This window comes from Zingiber officinale, chromosome 7B (genome assembly GCF_018446385.1).
Source record: "Zingiber officinale cultivar Zhangliang chromosome 7B, Zo_v1.1, whole genome shotgun sequence".
Lineage (NCBI taxonomy): Eukaryota > Viridiplantae > Streptophyta > Magnoliopsida > Zingiberales > Zingiberaceae > Zingiber > Zingiber officinale.
In genome coordinates this window covers 44,726,824-44,740,450 of record NC_055999.1, presented here as the reverse complement: position 1 = coordinate 44,740,450, position 13,627 = coordinate 44,726,824, and the positions used below count along the sequence as shown (strand labels likewise).

Genomic DNA, 13,627 nt, shown 5'->3' with positions numbered 1-13,627 from the left:
AAACTTGGAGTAAATATGTTAAGTATCGTTTCCAATCCAAGTTTAACTTCTAAAGGACAATTTGGATTAATAATGTTAAGCATCGTTTGCAATCCAAATTTAACTTCAGTAGAGCACATGGGTAGCTAGGATAGTTCTATACTTGTACAAATTTTTTGTACAAGGGAACTAAGACGGTATTTCGAGTAGTAACCAACAATTAGTTAGTAAAAGAGTAATAATAAGGGTGTCATAACTTACCAAAGGAGCAGCGCAATTCCTTTTGAATAGGTCTTCAGCCAAAGAGATACAAAAAAATCACTATGTATCCATTTGTTAATATAAAAATGATGACTAAGTAATCTATTGGAATAAGAAAAAAAGGCTAGTTGTTGGTGGAATTCTTTTATGTCAGGAAGAGGGTGGAAAGAAGATTGCCATGAAGAGGGCCATGTGACAGGGCTAGGAAATTTTATGAAAAAGAAGTGTAACTTCTAACCCTTGATGGATGAAGGCATTTCTTCGAAGAAAACCATTTTCAGATGGGATTGGAAAAGAAATACTCCTGGTTCTAATTTTTTGGGGTAAGAGAATATGAAGAAATTATGAGGAGTAGGAGGAATACTAAAGAGGCATAAGTATGCTTTTATGCGCTTGGTCAGGCAAAGCCCGACCGAGCTTAAAGGCACTCAACATTATACAACTTTCACTATATTACTGGCCAAGTGGGGGTTGAGCGAGCACAAGTGTGCTCAAATGTGCTCGGCCAGGCAAAGATCGACCGAACTTAAAGGCACTTAGCCTTATATAGCTTTTAGTATATTACTGGTCTAGTAAAGGTTGAGTGAGCATAAGTGTGGTTATATACGCTTGGCTGGGCAAAGCCCGACCGAGCTTAAAACACTCAGCCTTATATAGCTTTCAGTATATTACCGGCCAAGTGGGGGTCGAGCGAGCATAAGTGTGCTTATATGCACTTGGCCAGACAAAGGTCGACCAAGCTTAAAGGCACTTAGCCTTATATAGCTTTTAATGTATTACCAACCGAGTGAAGGTTGAGTGAGCATAAGTGTGCTTACACGGCTTGGTCAAGAAAAGTCTGATTGAGCTTAAAGGCACTCAGCCTTATATAGCTTTCAGTATATTACTGGCCACGTCGGGGTCGAGCGAGCACAAGTGTGCTTATATGCGCTCGGTCGAGCAAAGCCCGATCAAGCTTAAAGGCACTAAGCCTTATATAGTTTTTAGTGTATTACCGACCAAATGAAGGCTGAGCTAGCATAAATGTGCTTATATGCGCTCGATCAGGCAAAGCCCAATCGAGCTTAAAGGCACTCAGCTTTATATAGCTTTCAGTATATTACCGGTCAAGTGAAGGCTGAGCGAGCACAAGTATGCTTATATGCACTCGGCTGGGAAAAGACCGACCGAGCTTAAAGGCGCTTAGCCTTATATAGCTTTTAGTGTATTATCGGCAAAGTGAAGGCTGAGCGAGTACAAGTGTGCTTATATGCGCTCGGTCGTACAAAGTCCGATCGAGTTTAAAGGCAATAAGCCTTATATAGCTTTTAGTGTATTATTAGTCGAGTGACCTTAAAATGGAGGTCAAGGATAAGAAGAAGAAGGGGGTGCTCATATGCACTCGGTCGGGCAAAGCCCGACTAAGCTTAAAGGTACTTGGCCTTATATAACTTTCAGTATATTACCGTCCAAGTGAAGGCTCAACGAGCACAAGTATGCTTTTATACGCTCGATCGGGCAAAGCCTGACCGAGCTTAAAGGCACTTAACCTTATATAGCTTTTAGTATATTGTCAACCGAGTGAAGGTTGAACAAGCACAAGTGTGCTTATATGCCCTCGGCCAGATAAAGTCCAACCGAGCTTAAAGGCACTCAGCCTTATAAAGCTTATAGTACATTATCAACCGAAACATGCTTAACAAAAAGTATTCTCAATATATATATACGAATAGCTTGAATGACTGGCCAAGACATGCTTAACAGAAGGTATTCTCAATATATATACTACTGGCTTGAATGATCGGCCGAGATATATTTAACAGAGGATGGTGTACAAGTAGTAAACAGCTTTATGATAGCTTGGCAAATTTGGCGGGAAATATTCTCTAAAAGCTTTTTCAGTTACAAGGACATATTTCTATTCATATTTCATCAGGAATATGAGTCATAAATGACATATAGGGTACAAAAAAGATTCCTTGAAAGATTATTGCACGAAGTCTAAAGTGGTGCTTCATCTTCTAACAAACTCTAACAAATCGGGGGTCACCTCATGATTGCGGAAGTTATGTGAGGTAGTATAAAAAGGGAAATCCTCTCTGCTGGCAAGGGAGGCTGATGCTGACAAACTCTAGCATCCAAAACTCTACTTCTTGGGCCTAGCTAGGGATTCTCACCCTGGTCTTAGGTTATTAACGCTTTCTTGGCTCATCTCGCTGTGCGCAGGAACATTGAGAAGCTCTTCCGAATCTCCAGGAGTTCATCTTCCTCGGAGCCACTGTTCATCGAAACTAGCACACCTTCTCGCATATTTCAGACAGGATCAACACCCTAGATGGGTTTAGAGAGTGTCAACTCCAATTGGAAAGGTAATTAACCTAACCTTGAAGAAGTTAACACTTGGAGGGTATTTTCAAGGTAGTTGTACTCCTTGAAAATGAGAAGGATTAAATGTCTACTATTTTGAAGAGTAAAATGTGCCAAAACTTGAGGAATTGGAGTTAATTTACATTGGCACAAATAAGAAAGAGTCAAGAAATGTCAAGTTGGGATTTTGGTATTTTCTTAGGAAAATGAGAGCAATCTAGGATTAATTTTAAGTTAGCAAATATCTAGAGATACTTAGATAGATAATCTAGGTCCCATGGCGTAGCACAGACGGTGGGCGCATGACATCTCTGGCGTAATGGCCAGTGGTTGATTCTCAGGAACTAACGGCTTAGGGTTTACCCCACTATGTGCTTATGACATGTGTACCTACATGGACCTCCCTCCATATCCGTCGGGCCGACACTAGGGGGGCCGCTAACGTAGTAGATCTACCTTTAGATAGATAATCTATGTATATTTATTTATGCTAAATTACCATGATTGTTTTCCCATGATAATCCATGACTTTATGTTTCGCATTCATTTTATTATGAAAAGCACAACAAAAATACCATGTTATGTCATACATACATCATGTATCTATAGTTATTTTTCTTTCAAAAATTACTCATTTTGATGTATGTCATAAGTCATCATGCATTATTTTAAATTTCTTGTAATTAAGGACAATGGTATTTACCAACAAGTATGGTAAGGGAACTTATCAACAAGTGACATCCTAGGTGGATGATCATAATCTTCAAAATACCTAGATAGATTATGCATGATCCCTTAATTTAGGGAAAAACCAAAGTCTACATCTCACAAAGACTATAAGATGACTTGTGCATATTTTAGTACACATTAGATACAAGTTAGATGTTAGGATGATGAATTAGACTTAAGATGTTGATTTAGTGCATTCATTTGAGTTTTAGCTTCATCAAAACACATAGTTAAGTGTTATCCAATCATTGGGAAAGTTAATGTACAAGTCATGTGCATTTATCCAAAGAACATGGTTGGAAATTAGTTTTAAAAATGTTTTTAGAAAACCTTAGTGTAGACTATTTTTTATAGTAATCATAATTGAAAAGTTTGACACAAACTAGAGAAAATCATTGAAGTTTTCAAGAGTTTCTAATTTTTTGTCAATCTTTAAAAATAGAAATTATTTTCTTAGAAAACTATTTTCCTTTAATAGTATAAGTCTTAAATAATGTCTACAAGAATTTTTATAATTTTTAGAATTTTGTATAATTATTGGAGCATTTCTAAATTTCGACTGAAATTTGATTTCAGGAAATCAGAAACCTAATCGATCAGCTGATCGATTGGGAGAGTTCAATCAATCAGCCGATCGATTGAACTAGTTTTTCTCGTGAGCTGAAGCTCACGGAATTGATCAGTCGATCGATTGACCCTGTCTGGATCATTAGGTAATTGATTCAAGGGCATTTTCCATAAATAGAAGCTTATGGAATCGATAGTGGATCGATTGAATGACTTCAATCGATTGAGTTCCAACTTCAATTGATTGGAAAGGTTGATTTCGACTGTAAATGTCTGATTTCAACCCATTAAACTATTTTTAGTCATATTAACCATCTTAAACCCTATGAAATTCATTTTTGAACATTTACCGTTTTCTTGATGAAAATAAGAGTGGATTGGTTAAGAAAACTAAGTTGGAGTTTAGGATGATGTTTAATCTCATTATTGGATTTTCAACCTCAAAACTTCAAATTTTGGGTTTCCTAAAGTTTTAGGAACTCTAAGTCATTGTTGGTGCAATAACAAAAGTGTGGAGCATATTTTGAGGGGGAGTTACTCCTTAAAGACATGAAAATAATTTTTGAAATCACGGAGGGTTGTAAAACCTTCATTATAGTAAATGCTCAAGGTTGAGAATTGAAAAATAATGTTAGAGTGAATATCTTCATTGTTTGAGTGTTAATACTCAAGGATGAACATTGGAGATAGTGAAGGGTATGAGACTTTCATTGTGGTGTTATGAACAACAAATGAGGTTGTTAACAATGAATGAATAATTGTTCAGGGGAAGAATTTTTGATGTATGCCAAAGTGGGAGAATGTAGGGTTTAAGTTAGGCCTTCATTACCCAAGGGGAGAGTTTGCCCTCTAGGAAAGGGAGAGAATGAAGAAAAACTCTCATTCATGCTTTGGCATGAAGAAGAAGTTGAGGCTATGAATTAGCCTAACTTAAAGGTATTGTCAAACATCAAAAATGGGGAGATTGTTGGTGCAATTTTCCTTGGTCAAGATTGACTAGGTTGACCAGGTTGACTAGCTTGAATTGGCTTAAGCTTAAGTCATAATGTGTGAGTTTCGATGTTTGACAATATATAAAGATTGTATTGATAATGCATGGAGATTACAAGAGCAATCGTCTGTTTGGGGAGATTGGTCAAGGTTGACCAGTTTAATGTGAAGAAGAGTCAAGTAGGTCAATATTGACTGGATATTTGATTGGAAAGTTCTAATTGGAGGTTAGGCAAGGGGAGTCCAACGGGAAGATTGGCAGAAGATGAAAATCCAAGAGGGTTAGTATTTGACCAGACACTTGATGGGAAAGTCCTGGTGAGTGAAGCCAAATAGAAGGAAGGTCATAGTGAGTGAAGCTAGGAAGAAGGGAAATCCTGGTGAGTGAAACTAGGTGAAAGCCCTAGTGTGTGAAGCTAGGCAGATGGAAATCTTGGTGAGTGAATCCAAGTGAAAGCCTTAGTGAGTAAAGTTAGGCAGTAAGGAAGTCCTAGTGAGTGAAGCCAGACACGTGAAAATCTAGGTAGGTCCAGGGTGACCTAACACTTGGTATTTGGAAGTCCAAGTGGGTCATGATTAACCAGACACTTGGCACGAGGAGAAAAGTCCAAGTGGGTCAAAGGATTGATCGGACACTTGGTGACGAAGTCCCAATAGGTCAAGGTTGACCAGATGCTAAGAACAGGCGAGTCCCAACAGGTCATGGTTGACCAGATGTTGGGTATAGGGACCCTAAACTTAAGTTAGTCAAGTTAGTATTGGTCAATCGATCAGCCGATCGATTGAACCAAAGCTCAATCAATCAGCCGATCGATTGGAGGTCATTTGCGTAGGAGAGCAGTGTGCTCTCCAATAGATTAGCTGATCGATTAGGTCGCTCCAATCGATCGATAAATTGATTGGGGCTTGATTTCTCACAGTGATGCTAGGAAAAGCCAAAATCGATTGGTTAATTGATTCCGGGGCTTTTTACAAAGCATAGAAAACTTCTGGATCAATCAGCTAATCGATCCAGCTACACCCAATCGATTGGTCGATCGATTGGGATATGAACGTTGCGCAGGTAGCGAGCTTTGGATGGCTAGGATTACACTGATCTGGCATGGCAATCGATTGGGAGTAGGCCCAATCGATTGGGAGCCCTAGGAGCACAGAATATAAAGTTATTGGCGAGCTTCCTTCTCCTTAGACTTCTTCTAATCTTCTCCACCAAGCTCACGATTCTTTCGCCAATTCTTGAAGCATCTTGGAGACAAGTGCTGCTACATTTCCAAGTGTCAAGAGGCATCTACAAGCTGAACAAGATCGAACAATAAAGGTTATTCATTGTATTGTTTACATTTATTCCTTGTTTCGAGTTATATGCTTGTGTGAGTTTGTACGAGATTTCTCTACCTCCATATTGTTCCAAGAAGGAGTGTTTTTCTTTGTGGAGAGTGCTCATGTGTGTGGATCCTTGGATTAGTCACCTCTTCTTGAGGCAGATACAAAGTAAATCTACGTGCTAGCATTGGAGAACTTGACTTCGATTCTATCCGCTACAAACCAACATCTATGAAACAAGCGAACGAGCAAGACTAGCTATTCATCCCCCCCCCCCCCTAGCTCCAGAAGTGACCCAACAGAGGTAGTCCTAGGTATGTAAGGGGAAGTAATCCTAGGTAGTGAGAAGTCTTGGAGGAGTGAACTTCAAGCATGTGTGATCGGATGGTTTCTGATTGATCGTGCACAATCGATCAAACCAGTGGATTTTGGTAAATCTAAGTATAGTTTTACCAACACTATTTTACATTACTATTATTGTTATTATGCTAATTTAGTATTCCAGGAAAAGTCTTAGTGAATTAGGTGATCAAACACGAGCAGAGAAACTCTAAACAAATCTAGAGGACTAGATATTTAGCAGGTGAGTTGAGATAAACTACTAGAGATAGTGAAGTGAGGTCGTGTCCAATAATCCTAGGTACTGATCCAACTAAAGAACCCGATGAAGGTTTCTAAGTTGAGATAAAGACAATCATCACTATCTCATTCATGCATACTATATTTGCACTAATCTTGCTCTATAGGTTTATATTCTAACTTTATTTTGCAAGGTAATTATTATTTATATTTACTAACACTATTTTTTAGAAAAATGATGTTCCATCAATGAAACAAAGGTGTTCAGTCGACGGATTTATGAAACATCAGAATAGTGAATTTTAAATCAGAGCAAAAATGGAAAAAGTTATTCAATTGATGGATAAAGTTTGATCAATCGATGGAACAATGTGATCTCAAGGATTGAGCAGATCAAATCTAAGCAAACAAGGAAAGCAAGGTTTAGTCAATGGAAAGATCTTGATCTGTCAACAGAACAGTAAGATTTCTATGATCGAACGTATCAGATCAACGTAAACAAGGAAGGAATAGAGGATCAATTGACGGATAGAGTTATCAGTCGATGGATCAATTCAGTCGACGGAACTTCTTATCAGTTGACAGAACAAGACCTATAAAAGAAGCCCTTAAGCTCTGATCCAGTGACATTTCAATTTACTACTGTGCTCATTCTCTACTCATGCAAGCTATAATTACTACGATGCCTTGAGACTTCTGACAACCTATGCTACTTCTTATATTCATCGTTGTCAGTATACTTTACTTTTATTTGCACATTGTACTCTCATTTGCAATATCAATTTATCACTTAGTGGATTGCGCAACGAAAGTGATTTACGATTATAAGCCTTGGAGCAAGAGTTTGTTGGGCTCCGAACCAAATAAAAAAGAGGCGTGTCCTTTATTTTTCTTCTTTGCTTTATTCCGCTACATACTCTAGTTTTATGAAAGAAAATAAATTTTTCAAAGCAACGAGAGTCACCCCCCCCCCTCCTCTCTAATACTCTTACGATCCAACAGTATGTGGATGATATATTACTTATGAAGAATAATAAAGGTCTACTGCATGAAACTAAGTCATTTCTATATGATATTTTTGAAATGAAAGATCTTCATAAAGCATCCTTTGTTTTAGGCATACAAATCTGTCGTGATCTATCATTCAAGAGGCATTCTTAGACTTTCACAATAGACCTATATTAAAAAAAACTTATAAGGTATGACATATACAAAACTATATACCTAATGACACACTTGTGTCTAAAGGTGACAAATTCAGTTTATAATAGTGTCCACATCTTGAACTTGAAATAAAAGAGATGGAACAATTCCCTTATACATCAGCTATGAGAAGTCTAACGTATACACAGGTGCACATGACCAAATATAGCGTTTATAGTAGGGATGTTAGACAGATATATTAGTAATTCAGGATTGTCACACTTGAAAGTAGTAAAGAGAGGATTGTCACATTGGAAAGATATATTAGTAACCCAAATATAGCGTTTATACGGTATTTGCAAATAACTAAAGGGCATGTGCCCATGTATTGGAGGTCAAATCACTTAGAGGTGATTGGATATTCAGACTCTGATTTTTTTGGATTCTTGAACAGCAGGAGGTCCACTATTTTGGGCTATATTTTCATATTTACTAAAGGGACTATATCTTGTAAGAGCGTTGCTAGTAGTCACTTCTACTATGGAGACAAAGTTGATAGTATGCTACGAAACATCTAATCATAGGATTTAGTTGTAGAACTTTATCACAACATTGTAGATCATTGATGGCATTGATAGGTCATTGAGGATCAATTGTAATAATAAAACCATAGAATTGTATGCCAAGTACCACCTCAGTTCGTCAAAGTCTAAGCACATTGACATCTAGTTTTTGGCAGTTAAAGAAAGAGTTCAAAATCATTAGGTCATGATAGAACATATTAACACAGATTCATATTGGTAGATCACTCACCAAAGGCTTGGTACCTGTTGATCTCTGCAAGTGTACGGAAATATCGCAAGTAATATAAAAAATTATCATATCCACAGGGACTGGAATAAGCACTAAGAATGTCTCAAAGCAAATTAGCTAGACAACAAATCAATGGATTAACAAAGTCTAAGTGTAACTATGAAAAGTAAACAAAAGAATGAAAGAATAGGCAAAAAGAATAAAGGCAATGATAAGGGATATTCTAGGAGTTTTGGTTTCTTTGTAAGGTTCTTCAATGTAAATGATCTACCAAATCCTTTTTCTCAATTGTCCATCATTTGTAGAAGGTTGTCGGTTCTCTCTTGCAATAGAGACCAGGACTGAAATCCTCAAGATGGGATTTTCTCTAGTTGTTGTCTTCTTTAAAGTTGTAGATCCCGAAGTTATCTACAAATTGGTTCAAAGAACAGCCCAAAACTCAAATGGAGAACAAAGTTATACCTGTTTTACTCTTGGTGTACAGTGCAGGGATTCCACACGGCCCTGTGCTAAGGCCATGTCACATAGAAACAAATTTTAGACCTTCAAGACGTGGTTTGCTCTGGTTGAAGTCTTCATAAGAGTTGTAGATCTTGAAGTTATCTACATTTTGATATCTAGAACGGCTTATAACTCCAACCGGGCACAAAGGTATGTCCATTTTACTTTTGGTCTGCAGTGTTGAAAGTTCCACACAGCCTTCGCACAGCCGTGTGAGGTTCACAAGGACTTTACACGGCCCCCCCCCCCCCACACGGCCTTGACACGGCCGTGTGGGTGCCACACGGCCAGAACATGAAGAAAACTTAGTTTTGCATGCCCGTGTCACTCTAGAAGCTCTCGACTTCATTTAAACTCCATTTTTGCTCCAAATCATGTTCTATCAATCTAAACAAGAAAAGAGTAGATCTCCAAACAAAATATAATAGAAGTATGATATTATAATGAAATAGGGTACAATAAACATAGATTATGTGCATGAAGTACAAGTAGATGTGCGTCAAAGTATGTATAAAAGTGTATATAATCTACGCACATCACACCCCCAGACTTAAACCTTTGCTTGTCCTCAAGCAAAATGCCGCAATCTAAATTCATATGTTTTACAATGCTCTGATATCCCTAATGCATTCTCTTAACTCTATCAAAAAGTTTCATTAGTAAACATGATCATGAAAACAAGTTAAGTATGGCTCAAGCATAAGTACCCTGTGCACAGTGCAAATAAAATAACTCAAAACTCTTCAAATTTCAATCTATGTCCTAGTCAAGTCGTTATCAAGTTTGGATTCCTAATGTTTCCAGTGATGGACAAGTAACCAGTGATAGGTACTTACTTGCCACACACTTGGTTCATATTTTTCAATCAACACAAGGTCTCAAAGGCGTGCTCAATCTCAAGAGAAGCTAAGCAGTCATTTCCCCAGTAACCTAACATGGTCTCAAAGGGCTAACTTGCTTGATTCCACTCACGACAACTATTTTTTATATCCCTTATTCACTTATTTTTTCTTTGCTTTTTTTTTCTTCACACTTTTTTTCATAAGTATTTGCATTGTACAAATCTTATTCACAAATGTACTTTTGGCACAAAAGTTGAGATATTTTGATTTTTCCAAATGAGCTTATTTGAGTTGAGCCTCATCTAGTAACCAAAATGAAGTTTGAGAAATCACCATGGAAACCAAGTACTAAACAAACAAGATGAATCATGACTATTTCAATGATATCAACCATTCAAGCATCAAGTATAGATATAGTGAAAATAAGATCCTTAAGGTCAAGCCAAGACTAAAACTTATCCCCATAAAATACTTAGCTTATTTCATGCTACCCAAAATAGAGAAAACAGGTACATTAAGCATACTACTAGCATCATTTACAACATTATGAATCTAGATAATGAACGTGCTAATATTTTCACTTAAAGACAAGAAAGCAAATAAGTGAAGTTTGATGTTCTCAAGATGAATGCCACAAGAAATCAAAACAAAATGCAAGACATAAGCAAAAAACAAAAACAAACAAAGCAAATCAAATGCATCTAATGCATCCCCCCAGACTTAAACTTTTCATTGTCCCAATGAAAACTAAAAATAATGTGGAGGAGATTTTAAGAGAAGTTACCAAGTGATGAGCTCCAAATGGTTGACATTCATGTTTTTAAAGATACTCCTCCATCCAATACTCACATTCCTCCACAACTTTGAATTCTACAACAATAAGATAGACAAAAAATTAAGTAGATGATACATGTTTATATAAAGAGAGAACTAAAGACATAAAAGAAAATAAGGAAAATGAACTTGGGTTGCCTCCCAAGAAGCGCTTGTTTAAGGCCATTAGCTCAACCACCTCATTAGATTCATCTAAATCTTGCTCTTGGAAGGGTAAGATATTTCAACACCCTCCTACCAAGGGCTCTTAATATGGAGGAATCTTTCAATATAGGAGTTAAAAAGTGAAGTATCGCTCTCTCCATCTTCATCTTCTTTAAAGTTCTTTCTGGTGGTCGAAGATGGTTCAGATTGAACTTCCAATTATTAGCCTAAGTGAAATCTGCACATGCAAAGAAAATACAAATCTCCCACAAACATATTAGATAAGATAGAGCCATAACCATTTTAAGATAAGCAGAATAAGAAATAAAAACTGAATCACATCCAACAAACTCAATGATAGGTACCTCTATAAAATTTTCCAAAGGATCACAAGGAATACTAACCTTACTTTGCTGAGAAATACCTTAAATTTCTAAACATATAGATGTGACTTCCTCTGAATCAAATGATGGTTCTGGCTCTGGCTCAGGTGTTGATAATATCAATGATGGTGATTCTTGAGACTCAACCATATCTACATGAGTCCCTACACATTGGTCCACAACATGCTCAATCCTTGCCACTCTTACAACATCTAAGGATTGTGTGGACAAAGGAGGTGATTCTTGAGATGCTGCTTCTACAACACAGCTCCCTACACATTGTTCCATATCAACATCATCAACACAAACATTAAAAAACAAACCAACATCAATATCCTCAATAGGAGAATTAACTATAGGAGGATCAATAACTTTACTTGCAGTTTTAAGTTGATCTACCACATCACATTCATCATCTGAAAATTTAATGTCACTACAACACTCTATAAAATTTGGAGGTAGATCTGAAAACTTATTTACCACTGCATTATCTTCACAATCCTTATCTGAAGAGTCTTCATCTTTATACAAATTCAAAAATCTGCACTCAACCTTACTAGTGTCACAGAATTTTTTAAAATCATAGTTCTCATTGACCCCCACTAACCTTTGTGGAAAAGGAACCCTTAGTGAAGGTCTTGGGAAAGGTACTTCTAATTTCCCATATTCCCTTTTAGCTTGTGGAGGAGATTCAACCTGCTTATCTAGTGTTGGTATGATCAATCGTTGACGGAAAGGTACTTGTGGCATTTGGGAACCTCCTGGAATAATGGAACTGAGTTCATGTGGTCTTCTATTATTCTTCTCCTCAATTCTAAACATGCCCTTCTTCAGAAGTTCTTCATGATTTTTTCCAATTCTCAACCCAACATCATCACACTTTTCACTAGATCTTGTCTGCGAAGGAGGGGGATCTTCTTTAAACCAATTTGAAACAATACTTTCAATCTTTGCCCTTAAATGTTTGAACTCCCCATTCTGTGACTTGTGATTTTCAAAACTCATAGATGGTTGAGTTACAATTTGTTTGACAGGCTCTATAGCATTTAAGGCTTGCACTTCTTGAATGTTTGGAGGAGATTTCATCCAACTTATGTTCGACCATTCATGGAGGTTCAATGTCACTTGATCAATTAATGTATATGCTTCATCTATACTTTTATCCATAAAAGAACCTCCAGCTGATGAATCCAATATACTCTTATTTGAAAAAGAAATTCCCCCATAGAATATGTGCAGAATCAACCATTTTTCAAAACCATGATGAGAGCACTGTCTTTGAAGACTCTTGAATCTATCCCATGCTTCAAACAATGATTCTCCATATGCCTGAGCAAAATTTGTTATGCAATTCCTCATATACACTGTTCTGCTTGGAGGAAAAAAATGATTCAGAAATTGCTTCTCCAATTGTTCCCAACTTGTGATGCTTTGAGGATGGAGAGAATATAACCAAGTCCTTGGTTTATCCTTAATACTAAAAGGAAATGCCATCAATCGAACTGCATCTGCTGACACTCCTTCACATTTCACCATATCACAAATCTCTAAAAATGTTTCAAGATGCAGATAAGGACTTTCTGATACTTCTCCTCTAAATTTGTGACTTGTATCATGAAAATTAACTCTGGGTCTAGTTAGAAACTTTCTGCTACAATTTGAGGTTGCACAATGGGAGATAAAAATCTTGCAGAAAAGGGTGTAGAAAAATTTCTCATGGGCCTGCTTGACATGTTAGTGCTCATGGATATTCAAGAAAAAATTATAAAATGAAGAATCAAAGACAAGAAATAAAATACAATATGAAAAGCAAGAAAGAAAATGCAGTCAAATTGCAAGAAAGAAAGTGCATAATGAAAACAAGAAAGAAAAGACAAAAGGAACAAGAAAAATGTCTAGAATAATTCATATACTAAAGATTGCAAGATATGTTTACAAAAGAAAAGAAGAAAGAAACTAGATCAAAAGAGAAAACAGAGAAAAGTTAGATTAGGGTGCTAGAAATCAAGAATGCAAAGTTAGAATTAGAATTAGAATTGTAGCAAAAAAAAATTGTCAAGAATTAGAAAGATATGCAAATGATGATAACAGAATTCTAAATATTAGTTTTGATTATGCTAATGAAAAGAAAAGTTATATCTAGTCTAACTCAATTGAAAATCCCTAATGTTATAGCGCAGTCCCCGGCAACGG

The 13,627-nt window shown here is 36.8% G+C and overlaps 1 non-coding gene across 1 annotated transcript; it reads left to right on the top strand.

Annotated features, from left to right (window-relative positions):
- Positions 1-12,689: 12,689 nt before the first annotated feature.
- LOC122007460 lies at positions 12,690-12,795 on the top strand. The gene has a single exon (XR_006118956.1). It is a non-coding gene; the product is annotated as a small nucleolar RNA R71 (small nucleolar RNA).
- Positions 12,796-13,627: the final 832 nt, after the last annotated feature.